The sequence below is a fragment of the Crocuta crocuta genome, unplaced genomic scaffold (genome assembly GCF_008692635.1).
Source record: "Crocuta crocuta isolate KB4526 unplaced genomic scaffold, BGI_CrCroc_1.0 scaffold118, whole genome shotgun sequence".
NCBI classification, from domain to species: Eukaryota; Metazoa; Chordata; class Mammalia; order Carnivora; family Hyaenidae; genus Crocuta; species Crocuta crocuta.
The window spans coordinates 14934608-14950069 of NW_027551558.1; positions in this window are offsets into that span (position 1 = coordinate 14934608).

Sequence of the window (15462 nt, forward strand, 5' to 3'; positions counted from 1 at the left end):
ACCTTCCTCCCTCTCTCCCTCCCTCCCTCCCTCCCTCCCTTCCTTTCTTTCTTTCATCTGATTGCTGTGGCTAGGACTTCCAGTATGATCTTGAATTAAAGTGGTGAAAATAGACATCCTTGTCTTCTTCCTGATTTTAGAAGAGCTCTCAGCTTTTCACCATTGAGAATGATGTCGTGTGGATTTTTCATATATTGCCTTTGTTATGTCCCCTTTAAAGACACTTCATTGAGAGTACTTATTATGAATAGTTGTTAAATTTTGTCAATTTTTTTCTCTGCATCTATTGAGATGATCATATAATTGTATCCTTCATTTTGTTAATGTGGTATATTACATTGATTTGTGAACATTGAACTCTGCTTGCATCCCTGTAATAAATCCCATTTGATCATGGTGAATGACCTTTTACTGTGTTGATGAATATGGTTTGCTAATATTTTGTTGAGGATTTTGGCATCTATGTCTACCATGGATATTGGACTGTAGTTTGATATTTTGGTTGTGTCTTTGTCTGATTTTTGTATTACTATTGTTATCAATATTTTAGTATTCTCTTTAAAATACTTTTAGAACAATTTTTGTACTGCTTATTTCTATCCATTTTCTTTATATTGACCAACATAGCCAGAAATTTCTATAGTTTTTTAAGGCTTTTGCTTTTGCTGATCCTATTCTTTATTTTCTCTTTCCACATTTTTTGTTACTTTCCTCTATATTCTTTCTGCTCTATTTTTAACCTCTTATTAAATATCAGTTCATTAGTTTTCCAGACTTTCTTTCTTCTAATATATACACTTGACCTGTAAATTTCCCTATAATGTTTGTTTTAGCTCTATTCCACAAATATTAATAGTTAAATTTTTAATTATAGCTTAGTTCTAAATATTTCTCTATTTTCCATTCTGATTTCTTCTTTGGCACATAGATAAATGAGAGGTACTCTTTTGAAATTTATAAACTACCAGAAATATTTAAATTTATCTCTTTGTTATTAACCTTTAATTTAGTTGCATCATAGAGAATATGGTCTGTGTTGATTACCCATCTCCCCAAACATGTTGATACTTGTTTTATGGCTTACTAAAGTTATTTTTGTAAATACTCAGTGTAAGCTTGAAAGAAATCAATGTTCTCTATTTACTTGTTGACAGGTTCCATATTTGTTCCATAAATCCAGCATATTACTATTTTTATAAAATCTTCTATACATTTGCTAACATTTTAAATTTTAATTTATCTAGTTAAGGGATATCTGTTGATATTTCACAGAGTGGCAAAACTTGTCCCTTTATCCTGTCAATTTTATCTTTATGTATTTAAAATTTTTTTAATGTTTGCTTATTTTTGAGAGAGAGAGAACAAACCAACATGACTGGGGGAGAGGCAGAGAGAGAGGGAAACACAGAATCCTGAGCTCCATGTTCTGAGCTCTGAGCTGTCAACACAGAACCTAAACCTGGGTTTAAACCCAGGAACTATGCGTTCATGACCTGAGCTGAAGTCAGATGCTTAATTGACTGAGCTACCCAGGCTCCCTTATCTTTATGTATTTAAATGCTGTTTGTGGGCTCTAATTTTAGAATGGTATACTTGGTGAGTTGAACCTTCTATTATTTTATAGCATCTTACTATACTCAATATTTTTATTAAAGCCAATTTTCTCTGTAATTAATATAGTTATATCAGCTTTTCATTTAAGTAATTTTTTTCAGTATATTTTTTCTACTTTCATTTTTATGTTTTAGACATACCTGTTATAGCTACTTATCAACTGGATTTTGTGTTATAATCCATTCTCAAAATCTCTTTTAACAGATGGCCTTAATAATTTAACATTTATTTTAATTATCAGTGTATGTGAACTTTTTCTACCATGTAACTTTATATTTTGTTCTAATTTTACATCTTCTTTTTTTTTCTTTTCTGGCCTTTTATTTGTTGAGTTTTTGTGTGTTTGCTTTCTTTATTCCTCTTGTTTCATTTTATTCTCTTATTGTATGCTATCCCATATATGGTTTTGGACATTATATATTCTCCTTAATTTTAATAGTCACTCTCAAATTTTTACCTTATGCTTTTACCTTATACCTATGTTTTACTTAAAAATTTAAATTATCACTATTTCTAATGTCTTCCTAAAATACATGTACTTTATTGTTTTCTCAATTTTTAAAAATGTTTATTCGTTTTTGAGAGAGAGAGAGACAGAGAGAGAGGGAGAGACAGAGAGTTAGTGAGGAAAGGACAAAGAGAGAGGGAAACAGAATCTGAAGCAGACTTCAGGCTCTGAGCTGTCAGCACAGAGCCCAACATGGGGATTGAACTCAAAAACTGTGAGATCATGATCTGAGCCAAAGTCAGATGCTTAACCAACTCAGCCACCCAGGCACCCCAAGATGCATGTAATTTAAATATTTAAGCCTACTTACCAGCTAGATAAAATACATTTATTGTTTTCCAGTATTTTAGTTCTATAATTATACCTCCTCATTATCTTATGTATTTAATATTTGCTTAGATTCTCTGCCGCTTTGGACCATGTCCCTGGAGCTCCAAGGAATCTGTTTTATTCTACTTGCTTTTGTGAATTCTGTGTTAGGAAGCGTTGAGAAGCATTGTTTCTAACCAAATACAATCTCTTTTGAAAGATAAACCTTAAAATAATTGAAGGCAGCTATTTTCACTGACAAACTGGCAAATATTTAACAATAAGCTTTTCTAGAAAAAAAAAGTCACTTGTGGTAGTATTTGTAAATTCTGTGGTATAAACTCTCCCACCTTAGCTTATGTCAACTATTTTTTTTTTTTTACAATAATTTATTTTAAAGTTGGTTTCCATATAACACCCAGTGCTCATCCCCACAAGTGCCCTCCTCCATGCCCATTTACCCTCTCCCCCCCACACCCATCAGTCCTCAGTTTGTTCTCAGCATTCAAGAGTCTCTCACGATTTGCCTCTCTCCCCTTCCCCCACTATTTCCCCCCTTTTTCTCCCCCGCAGTCCTCCGTTAAGTTCCTCCTAATCCTGCGATATGTGCAAACATATGGTATTTGTCCTTCTCTCCCTGACTTATTTNTGATTGATTTGTGAATATTGAACCAGCACTGTAACCTAGGAATGAATCCCACTTGATCTCGATGGATAATTCTTTTTATGTGCTGTTGGATTCGATTTGCAAGTATCTTGTGGAGGATTTCTGCATCCATATTCATCAAGGATATTGGCCTGTAGTTCTCTTTTTTTGCTGGATCTCTGTCTGGCTTGGGAATCAGAGTGATGTTGGCTTCATAAAATGAGTCTGGAAGTTTTCCTTCCATTTCTGTTCTTTGGAATAGCTTGAGAAGAATTGGTGTTAACTCTGTTTTAAACATCTGATAGAATTCCCCAGGGAAGCCATCAGGTCCAGGGCTCTTATTTGTTGGGAGATTTTTGATAACTGATTCAATTTCTTCACTAGCTATGGGTCTGTTCAGATATTCTATCTCTTCCCGTGTGAGTTTTGGTAGTGAGTGTGTGTTTAGAAATTTGTCTATTTCTTCTAAACTGTCCAATTTGTTGGCATATAATTTTTCATAGTATTCCCTGATAATTGCTTGTATTTCTGAGGGGTTGGTTGTAATGAGTCCATTTTCATTCATAATTTTGTCTATTTGGGTGCTCTCTCTTTTCTTTTTGATTAGTCTGGCTAGAGGTTTGTCAATTTTGTTTACTTTTTCAAAAAACCAACTCTTGGTTTCATTGATCTGTTCAATTGTTTCTTTGGTCTCTATGTTGTTTATTTCTGCTCTAATTTTTACTATTTCTCTTCTTCTACTGGGTTTAGGGCGTTCTTGTTGCTCTGCCTCTAGTTCCTTTAGGTGAGCTGTTAGATTTTGCACTTGCGCTCTTTCTAATTTCTTGAAATCGGCCTGGAGTGCAATGTACTTTTCTCTTAGGACTGCCTTCGATGCATGCCAAAGAGTTTGGATTGTTGTATTTTCATTTTCATTTGTTTCCATATATTTTTTAATTTCCTCTCTAATTGCCTGATNCTGTTTGTGATTCATTGTTTCAAATAATTAGGTGCTCCCGTATTCGGTGCATAGACGTTTATGATTGTTAGTTGTTCCTGATGGATAGACCCTGTAATTATTATATAATGCCCTTCGTCANACCTCAGGATGTACAGTTCTGAATATATCTGTCAGTTCCATCTGGTCCAATGTGTCATTCATGGCTGTTGTTTCTTTAGTGATTTTCTGTCTGGTTGATCTATCCATTGCTGTAAGTGGAGTATTAAAGTCCCCTGCTATTAGCACATTCTTATCTANAGGGGAGTTCTCTGTGCCTCTTGTATTTCTACATTTACTTTCTTTCCCTGGTTGGGGAAGTTCTCTGCTATTGTTTATTCCAGGACTCCTTCAGCACCTTTCCCTCTCTCTTCCTCTTCTGGGATTCCTATGATACAGATATTGTTACGTTTGACTGTAATGGTGAGCTCTCGAACTCTTCTTTCATGTTCCTGGATCAGTTTGTCTCTTTTTTTCTCAGTTTCTTCTTTTTCTATAATGGTGTCTTCTAAATCACTTATTTTCCTTTCTGCCTCTTCAATCCATGCATTGGATGCCTCCAGTTTATTATGTATTTCATTTATCACATTTTTAAATTCATCATGCCTATTTTTGTTCTCCATGTTGTTTGTAGCCATAGTTTCTTTGATGTCCTCTATGCTTTTTCAAGCCCAGTGATTAATTTTATGATTATTATTCTAAAATCTTGTTCAGTTATGCTGCTTATATCTGTTTTGATCAGTTCTTTAGCTGTCAATTCTTCTTGGAATTTCTTTGGAGGAGAACTCTTTCATTTCATCAGTTTGGCTAGCTTTCTATCTCTTGTTAGTTTTAAAGACTTGTTATGCTCTCTGCACCTGTGAGCGCTGCTCTACCCAGGAAGACTCTTTGACTGTCCAGGGCCTATCCTTTCAGAAAGTGTTCTTTGAATGGTATCTCTTGGTCTCTTTTGTTGAGACCTTGGTTATTTTATTTTCCTACTCTTAGTTGTGTTTAGGAATCTCCACCATGTGTACTTTAGCTTGTTTCTTGAGGTAGCCCTGGAGAAGAAAACAGACAGACAAACACACAGGGAACAGAGGCACACAAACACACAGACAAATCCAACAAACACGCAAACCAAGAGGGAAAACGAAAAAGTAAAGAGAAAAAATGGAGGAGGGAAGGCGAATAATGGAAATAAAAATACATAAAAAAGTCAAATAGAAGAAAAGAAAAGGAAAACAGAAGAAAACCGATAGTCAAAGAATGGTTAAAGCATATAACCAGATTTCCCAGCTACAACTAAATAGTCGGGTGTATGCAGTGCTGGTTGAAGAGCATAGAGAAAGAAAGAGATCACAAGTTGGGGATGAGGCAAAATTGGAAATAGAATGAAGAGGCAGAAGGGATAAGAAGCTTTTTTTCAAAGAGCTATAGGGTGGAATATGGTTGGAGAGGTGAGAGAAAGACTCTGGTGTTATCCAGAGAAACTATATATTCTAATTATTCCTGAGAGAAAGAGATGAAAAAGTAGGTAGGAGTAGAATTTATATCTACTGAATGGACTGAATGTGACTGTTTAAGCAAGCCAGTGACCAGAATTAATCAGGTCAGTGTTCTGATTAAAAACAAAGAATGGGAGGAGGGCACCTCTATAGCAGTGATGGGAGTGGTCTGATCCAATGCCTCAGGCGGGAGTTCTGCCTTTGTGGTTGTGGGGAGGAGAGTGGCGGCGCTCCAGTCCCTTCTTGAACCAAGTGTTGTACCTCACTTTTTTGGATGTGTAAACTCCCCATGCTGGGGGCACAGCCAAGGTGGGTCGTGCTCTATATCCCAGGCCAGGCCTTGTTTCTAAATCCCAGTTAGCATGCCCCACGGAAATTGCAGTAGACACAAACTGGCAGTCAGTCGCCTCAGGGCAATTCCAATCCTCTTGCCTAGCCCTGGGGATTGAGCCAGAATTGCTGCTCTTGTCTTCTCCAGGTCGGGTTGGCAAGCAAGGACGAGGGTTCGCCTGGGGGTGCCTCGGGTCCGCTGGAAAGCAGGAAACCAGGTCCCTCTGTGTCTCGTCACCCAAAACACGAACTCGCGGGCAAATCTCCCAGTTTTAAGCCCTTCGCCTTCCCTCTAGGGATCTAGCCGAGCCAGAAGCACAGAGGTGTGGTCGGTGTGCGGCCCCTCCAGGTCGAGTTGGCGCGTGTGGGGATTTGGCGCCCACGCAGTTGTTTTACTGGGGATTGTTTGGGTCTGCTGGAGAGCTGGAGACCGGGTCCCTCTGTACCCCAAGCGGAGGTTTTTCTGTTCCCCAGCAACAGGGACCGTGTCTTGAGTAGTTTCAGCCTCTCTCTTTCCCCTCTCACTCCCTGCAGCGGGGGATCACCCCGTCCCTCTGCATCTCTGATCCCGGCCCAATTTTATCTTCTCCAGTTCGCACTCAGGTTAGAAGGCTTTCTCAGTGGACTCTGCCTCTTTTTTCTCCCAATCTCCTGGATTTTGTAAGGTTTCCTATGGCTTCAGATCTTCTCCGTGTGAGATATGGGGGGGAGTGCAATGCATGGAGTTCCCTACTTCTCCGCCATCTTGCCCCCTCTAGCTTATGTCAACTACTGATGTGATGTCAGCCAGCTTGTAAAACATCTGGACATTGCTCTTACGAGTTGGTAAGAGCCGCTTATAACACATCACTGGCTGTTTTCTACCTTTCAAATCATCTTTGTGTCAGAGTAATCCCTGATTCCTACAGCCATTCCTTATCTGACATAGCTTTGCATGTGTGGCAGTTTATCCAGATCTTCACTTTAGAATAAGCTCCAACAGCAGTTTTACCTCCGTGGCTGAAGCCTAAAGTACTGTTCCGGGTTGTTTAGTTCTTGAGTTCTTGAGCTTTATGAGAATCTGGGCAGACAGGAAGTGTTTTAGAGTATGAATATGTATGACATGGTCTCAGAAGCAGCTCTCTGGTGTTGCACTCTTCTCCAGTGAAGAGAAGTGGCTACTCATACCTTAATCAGGGAATTGAGCCCAGCAGTTGTGGCAGCAATGTTGGATACAGAAGGGAAAAAGGTTTCTCTATTACAAATGGAGTCAGATGTGAAAAATGAGACTTGAACAGCTTATCAGGAGATTAGTGGTGATAAACTTGAATTAAATGCCTTGTTACTGAGTGTTCAGTCCAGAAAATCTCTGTGGAATACAGATATATTTCTACCACAGTAAATCTCCCACTTGACCTTTGTGATCCTTTTAATCCTGTCACAGGCTTCCCCTATTTTTTCTTTTGTGTAGTCTTTCAGGAAGAGCTTTCTCTTAAGGTCATTTGCCAGATCTTCCTTTTATCAGAGGACACCTTGTATTTGACACTGGTGTCTCATTGTTCAGACTTTCCTATAGATTTCCTAGAGATTAAGAAGTATGTAAACTCCCGGGATGATAATTATGAATATAACTTATCTTGGGGATGGACCTGTAGGAATTCTCTTGAGGAATCTCTTAGGAATTCAAGGTCCCTTTTAGCTTCCTGATAAAGTTTCTCAAATCTCAAAGTCCTCAGATCTCAAAGATGAGTCCGTAGCTTGTCTTTGCACCATTAGACTGGAGGGCTAAGTGCAATTTCTTCAAGCAGGTTTACACTGTGGACTCCTAATGGTCTCACAAAACTCCGTAGATTTCTTTACCAAGGAAGATTTGTCACAGGTTAGAAATTATAAATGGCTGATATGCCAATTTTCAGGGCAGCCATGTGATAGGGTCTCTGGGGTCAGTGGGAGAATATCTGGGTGTCTGCTGTATGGGCAGAAAGAAGTCATAATGATGGAGAAAGTAGCCACACAAAAAATAAAGTCCTACAAGCAAGACTGTAAAATGAGGTGAGGTAGAAATATTTGCACTAGAGGCCCTTCTGCTAAAAGGAAACTAGATATAAATATAAGATGATATTGTTTCCTCTTTTAAGTACTCAGTTAGATTTTCATACTTAACAAACAATCCCAAATCATTATGTCTTAACCATTTGTTTTATTCATGATTCTAGGAGTTAGCACTTTGGTCTGGGTTTAGTTGCATGGTTTTGGATTCGGCCTAATATACTCCTATGTCTTTAGTCAGCTATTGTGTCAGTTGGGGCCTTGCTGGTCCAAGATGGCTTTAGGCATCTTAGCTGACCTCTTAGCTCTGTTGCAAATAATTGCTTATCGCCCAGAAGTCTAGCTTGCTGGTATTTACTTGGTAACATTCCAAGAGGCTCAGAACTGGCATACCATAACTTTAAATGGAGTCTGTTGGTCATGTCAAGTCACAAGGACAGATCAGATTCAGGTGCTGGTGAAACAGATTCTACCTCTTGAGAAGAACACAAAGTGGTGTGCACACACAAGTGTATTTAAGTTCAGCCATTTTTGTTAACATTTACCACAGGCACCTAAGCACTGACAGAAGATATTTTTGTCCCTGCTAGGTAATTTTTTTCCTTATTATTTTCCAAAGTACAAATTAGGTCAATGGATTATGGATACTCACAATGATAATGTTACATATTCATTTTCAGCTTTTAGTTGGTTGTTCAATTTTTAAGAATATTGTTTCTCCAAGAGGGAAAATACTATTGGCTGGTGTTTTTAAAACTTTGATGTTATAAAATGACCGAAGATATTTATTCCCCCTTCAGAAATCATATTTGGTAGTTATTTAAAAAAAAACAACAACTTATTTTCTCTTTTTATTCGTTTTGAGGCTGTGATTTCAATTGTTGATGTGACTTTCATGTGGCCTTGCTATAATATTATAGACCTTAGTGAAGTATGCTATGAGACTCATGGCAAGAATGAAAATTCTTTGTGATAGGACAAGAGCATAAAGGTATAGCATGTAAATTTTCACTAAAACATGGTAATCTTTGAACACTAAATCTTACTAGCAGCATCCTTGAGTCCACCTTATCAATATTATAATGTTAATTACAGTTTCTGTTATACTTATTTTTTTACATTTTAGGCTTTATTTATTGATATTTTATTGTTATGTCATTTAATTTGTAGTGAGAATTATATGGGATATACTACAACGTTACATATGGGCCCAGGATACGAGCTCTGCAATGAGTCGTACGTGACCTGATGGCACATGGCACACATTTTACACATTGTAACAGGACATTTAGGCCATGGTGTTAATGAACCCTCTTAGGTTGAGCAGTGAACAACTTATACAACCGCACCTGGCAGCCCAGCATTGGGGACTTGGGGGGGGGCATCAGTGATGTGTGCTTGACCTGGTGAGGATAAACTTATTGGACACTGGCAGTGGAGGATGATGAGAGACACTTGGCAGAGTACTCAGAATCAGGGGAGGGGGTCCAGAGGAGCTTCAGCATTCCATGCCACTAACTGCCTGAGTCACCTCTTCCTAAGGCCAGCAAAGTAAGGAGAAGTACCCTGGAGTTGGGAGGCCCAGGCTTTGGTCATAGCTTTGTCACTACTGTGGGATCTCAGGAGAGTTTCAATCATCTGGCAGTTCTCTAATACGTAATTTACAGGGCCCTTAGGACAGAATAAGATGCACACGTGCAAGCACTGTGAGTGAGCCTGGTGGGAATGGGTGATGTTCCCTTCACAGCTGTTGTGGTGAAAGGGAGAAAAAAAATGAAACTGCTTATCACTGGAAGAGCAAATCTTTTTAATGACAGTGTTCCAGTTTGTTTATGTGGTGAAGTGGTATGTGGACAACTTTGGTCACACGGTTGTTTAAATCCAGATTTCTCTTGTTTAAACTCTGCTTGAGCCAGTCACATAATTATGCCATTGGCAACTGACCTCCATCTTCCCTTATGGACACTTTCTCCCAGGCAGAACTGGGGGAGTTCAAGGTTGACTGTGGGCAGCGTGATGATGTACCCTCCCTGACTTGTCCTTGACTGCTTTGGATAACAAATGAAATGTGCGGTCAAATTTATATCAACAAATATGTTACTAGGAAGATAATGATAGGTGAAGAGGAGGCATTTTTGTAACTTTATGTTGGTGCTGCTTTTGAGTAAACAAAGTGGATTTAAAAATTCTTGCTATAGTTTAATTTCTTATAGAGATACACAGAAAGACTTCATCTCTTTTATAAACAAAATGGAGAGAACCAAATTGCATTTTACTTATTGCAAATGATCTTTATGTCAGTGTTTTGAATTCCAACATTTCTAGGCTTTACTACAAGGCAGAAATTAAAAGGGAGGCTTCTTGGGAATTGGGACATGTGAATACAGAGACCAGATGCTTCATATGTTCAGATACCAGGCAGAGGCCCTGGGGAGGGAGTGGTGGTAGCCGCATCTAGTTACTGGTTTGATCATGGGAAGTTTCATGAGAAAAGGCAATGAATATTCTCAGGAATGCTGGTAGTGAAGCCAGTATGAGTATAAATATATGCCTGATATCTACCAAAGTTAAGTCTGAGGAGTTGGTGTATACCTGTCTACTATTACTGACCCTTCACCTGAGGAGCTGAAACATTTACTTATGACAACATGACTACAGCATGTGGAATTCTTTAAAAAATTAAAAAAATTGAGTATACTTGATGCATATTACATTAGTTTTAGGTGTACAACATAGTTACTTGAGAAATTCATATGTTATGCTATACTCACCACAAGCATAGAGAGAATCTGTCACCATACAACCCTATTACAATACAATTAAGTATATTCCCTATGCTGTACCTTTCATCCCTGTGACTTGTTCATTCCATAACCGTAAGCTTGTATCTCTTACTCTCCTTCACTTACTTTTCCCATCCCTCCATTCCCTTCCCTGTGGCAGCGACCAGTCTGTTTTCTGTATTTATGGTTCTAATTCTGCTTTTGTTTGTTAATTAATTTGTTGTTTTAGATTCCACATATAAGTGACTTAATTCATTCATTTTGACTTAATTCACTTAGCATGATGCTCTTCAGGTCCATCCATGTTGTGGTAAATTCATAATATTCTTCTTTTTAAAGGTATGTAATATTCCACTGTGTATATGTACCACATCTTCCTTATCTGTTAATCAGTGAGCACATAGGTTACTTACACAATTTGGCTATTGTAAATAATGCTAAAATAAACATAGGCATGCATATTTATTTTTGAATTAGTGTTTTCATTTGCTTTGGATAAATATGCAGTAGTGGAATTATTAGATCATATAGTATTTCTTTTTTAAAATATTTGGGGAACATTTTTTTCTCAGTGTTTTTCCACAGTGATTGCATCAATTTACATTTTCCCCAACTGTGTAAGGTTTCTTTTTTCTCCACATTCTCATCAACACTTGTTGTTTTTTGTGTTTTTGATTTCAGCCATTTCTGACAACTCTAAGATAATGTCACACTGTGGTTTTGTTTTTCATTTCCCTGATGATTAGCGATGCTAAGCATCTTTTCACGTTTGTTGGCCATCTGTACTCCTTCTTTGGAAAAATGTATTCAAGCCTCTGCCCATTTTTAAGTCAGGTTGTTTATTTCTTTGGTGTTAAGCTGTATACATTTTTTATATTTTTTGGATATTAACTCTTTAGTGGATATATCATTTGCAAATAGCTTCTCCCATTCAAGAGACTGGTTTTCTGTTTTGTTGATGGTTACCTTTATTTTGGCAAAAGCTTTTTATTTTGATGTAGACCTGATAGTTTATTATTGCTTTTGTTTCCTGGCTTGAGGGGACACATCTAAAAAGTGTTGCTGTGGCTCATGTCAGAGAAGTCACTACCTGTGTTCTCTTCTAGGATTTTAATGGTTTTAGGTCTCAGATTTAGGTCTTTAATCCATTTTGAGTTTGTTTTTGTGTATGGTGTTAGAAAGTGTCTAGTTGAATTCTTTTACTTGGAGCTGTCTAGTTTTCCCTTAATCATTTATTGAAGAGAGTCTTTTCCCCACTGTATTTACTTCTTCCTTTGTCATAGAGTAACTGATCATAAAAGTGTGGTTTATTTCTGGGATTTCTGTTCCATTGTTCTTTCTGTCTATTGTATTCAGTACCATACTGTTTTGATTGCTACAGCTTTGTAGTATGTCTTAAAATCTGGAATTGTGATACCTCCAAACTTTGTTTTTCTTTCTCGAGATTGTTTTGGCTATATGGAGTCTTTAATGTTACTGTACAAATTTTAGCTCATTTATCCTAGTTTTGTGAAAAATTCTGTTGATCTTTTGATAGGAATTACATTGAATCCATAGATTGCTCTCGGTAGTATGGATATTTAATAATATTACTTTTTTTTTTTTAACCTCACAGGAACATAATCAAGAATTAAAGTATAGCATCAGTAGTCTGTTTCAAGCTATGTATGTTGCAATGCTTGTGGAAACACTGACTTTAAGTTGAGTCTCCATAGCAGTGAAAATAAGCCGATTTGGCAGTTTTCTGCCTTCTCTGGTTCCTGCACTCACTCAGACCTCTCAATCAAGCCCTAATTAAAAAAAAATATTTTAAATATCTGTATTCATCCATATGCAGTATATATACATACTCGAAACATAACAGTACCTCAGGGTACAGTTGTTGTATAGGAAAGCATGAGTGCCAATTGCAGGCAACACAGCCCTGCAGGCAAGAAGCCTAAGGCCTATTTTCTATTTTCATTCTTTGGAATGAAGAAAAATAATACTGACATTCCATTATTTATGAATGTGGTTAAAGAAAAGAGAGGCAGTGAAATTTCACTGCCTTCAAAGAATAATTTATTTTGGCTCCACATAGGGCCTCCTGCCTTTGCCTTACAGTGATGTCCCCTTCTCTGCAGATTCCTTGAGTAACCCTGATGCTGTGGTATTTTGATGCTTTCTAGGGCAAGGGAAAGAGCCAGGAGGCAGGCCCAGGCTCAGTGTTCACTGGGCTTGGGAGGCAATTGATTAATTGATTAGGAATGTCTTGAGGGCCTGCTTTGTGCCTTGTACTATGCAGTGCTGAGTGCTGTGGGCAAAATGAGGTATAAAATGGAGACTATCCTCAAGGCATTTGCTGACTCATAGGATTGATGAGAATGAGCCATATAAAAATAAGGGCCCACTTATAAGATGTGGAGAGTCATCTACTAAATTGTTCAGAATTCAGATATAGGCTATGAGAACAGTTTCTATTTATTTTGTGCTAACTTTGCACTAGACCCTAGGCTAAATACTGGCACACTCTTGGATCTTTATACCAATCCTGCAAGGCAGCTCTGAATATTCTCATTTTGTGGATGGAAAAACCGAGGTTTAGAGGGGTTAAATGAATCTGCCTAAGCTCTTATTACAGCTGATAAGTAATAAGATCAGAATTGAAATGCAAGTGCAGAGGCTCTAAAGCCAGTGCCCTTCTGCTTAAGCGCAGTGTCCCTCTAGGAAGTGGGGGTAGCCCAGGACAGGGGACCAGAGCAGCAGGCTGAAGCTGGTTGACTGGCTGGCTGACACCGTGAATTCTGCTTGACTGTGCTTTCCAGGGTAGGGGAGCTCCTCCCTTTGTTGCCACTGTGACCCTGAAGGCCATGGTCCCTCACTTGTTTCTGCCATTTAGCCTTGCTTAATCATCCCTACTTCCTTGTGGCCAAATGACTTGCATTAGTGCTATATGTTTATTTCTGTGGCTGTGACTTAGTTGGAAATAGCTCAGTTTTTGCAGTGAGGTTGTTTTTTTTGTTTTTAACATTTAATTCATCAGGTAAACCAGGACAAATTTGAGAGTGAAAGGGGACTCCATTAGTAATTATGCTAGGATTATCATGGTCAGGCACCCAAGGCTTATAATCACCCTATTACCTGGGTGGCTCAGTCTGTTAAGCATCTGACTTTTCCTCGGGTCATGATCTCACGGTCTGCGAGTTCGAGCCCCACATTAGGTTCTATGCTGAGAGCTCAGAGCCTAGGGCTGCTTCAGATTTTGTATCTTCCTCTCTCTGTTCCTCCCTTGCTTGTACTCTGTCTCTCTCTCAAAAATAAATAATATTAAAAAAAATAATCACCCTCAATATGGAACTGAGGCATACAGTTAACATGGAAACAAGATCTGCATTTCTTAGAGAAGAACATCCTCAGAACAGGGAACAGCTACGTGGAAGTGGATTTCCTCTATCACAGCAATGATTATCTCCTGTCTGATGTGAACTCAGGCAACTTTGTCCATCAACTTTCACCTACTCCCAGCTAAGCCAAAATAGCTTTGATTTACCATGTCAGAGTGACATTGTTATATGGAAACATCTTGCTTACTGCCAAAGTGAGTAAATTTGGGCTATTCTAACTTAAAGCAATTAAAGACCTTATTTTTGAAAGCCTTTGAATACTCTTGCTTACAATTTATAAGCTGGACTATAACAAGAGATAATGGAGTTTCTCTTAACAGGTGACTTAACCAAAAGTATTGCATGAATCTGGAAAATAATACGTATTGCTGATCTGGGGATCTAGAGAAGGGGGATGAGGTGTGGGGAGGGACAAAGGGAGAAAAGAAGGAAGGAAAAGAGGGTGAGTGGGAGGACACTCTTGGTGGCCTTGAGCCAGCAAAATCCAAGTATGTCTTCCAGTGTGACCATGGACTTGTAACCCAGACCCCTCCTCCTTTCAATCCCTGACCTTCTTGTCATTTGTTCTCTATGGGCTGACAAATGAGTGTGGATTTGTGACAGCATCATTGATCAAATGACATGTTGTGTTATGTCTAGTAATAAAGAACATAAAAATGTTTCTTGGATTCACTTGACAGTATCAATCTAGTTAGTAGTGTCCTGTCCTAAATCTTTCTGGGATTGACAAAAAATTTCCTTTGTCTAAAACCTGAGTGTTTTTTATTACTAATGCCAAAAATAATGCATGATCTAAGAGGCTCCCCAGCAATTTCCCTCTAGCTACCCTGAATTGGGGAGTAGTAAGTGTTCTAAAGAGATCTCCCAATAAAGTCAATATTTCTTTGCGACCTCTTATTTTATATTTTAAATCAATGTCAATTTTACATTCTATTTTACAGTATCCATATTTGCATGGCTCATCAAATTTCTCAAAATATCTTTAATAAGACTTAAAGGCAAAGAAGACACACCATTTTTATTCTACACTATTGTATTACCTCTGGAATAACACCACATTTTCCATTTTCGGAACAAGGGACTAGAAAACCACTCCACAGCAGCTGACAGCAGGAAGGAATTCATTATTTTTAGAGTCATACATCTAGAATTTTGATTGTAAAAGTCAAATCAAAACTTGGACTTTATTTCAAAACTGTTTTTTTCCAAAACACTTCAGAAGACTAGAAATACAGTATGAGATAAAGAAGTTATTTTGATGATGACAATGCACACAAAATGGATATGCAAAGAGCCAGGGAGAGAAAACAAGGAGAGAAATACACTGTAGTCATCTGACCCAGTACAACCTGTAGTGGCTTTTTTCTTCCACATGGCTCCATCACCCTTAAATCTTCA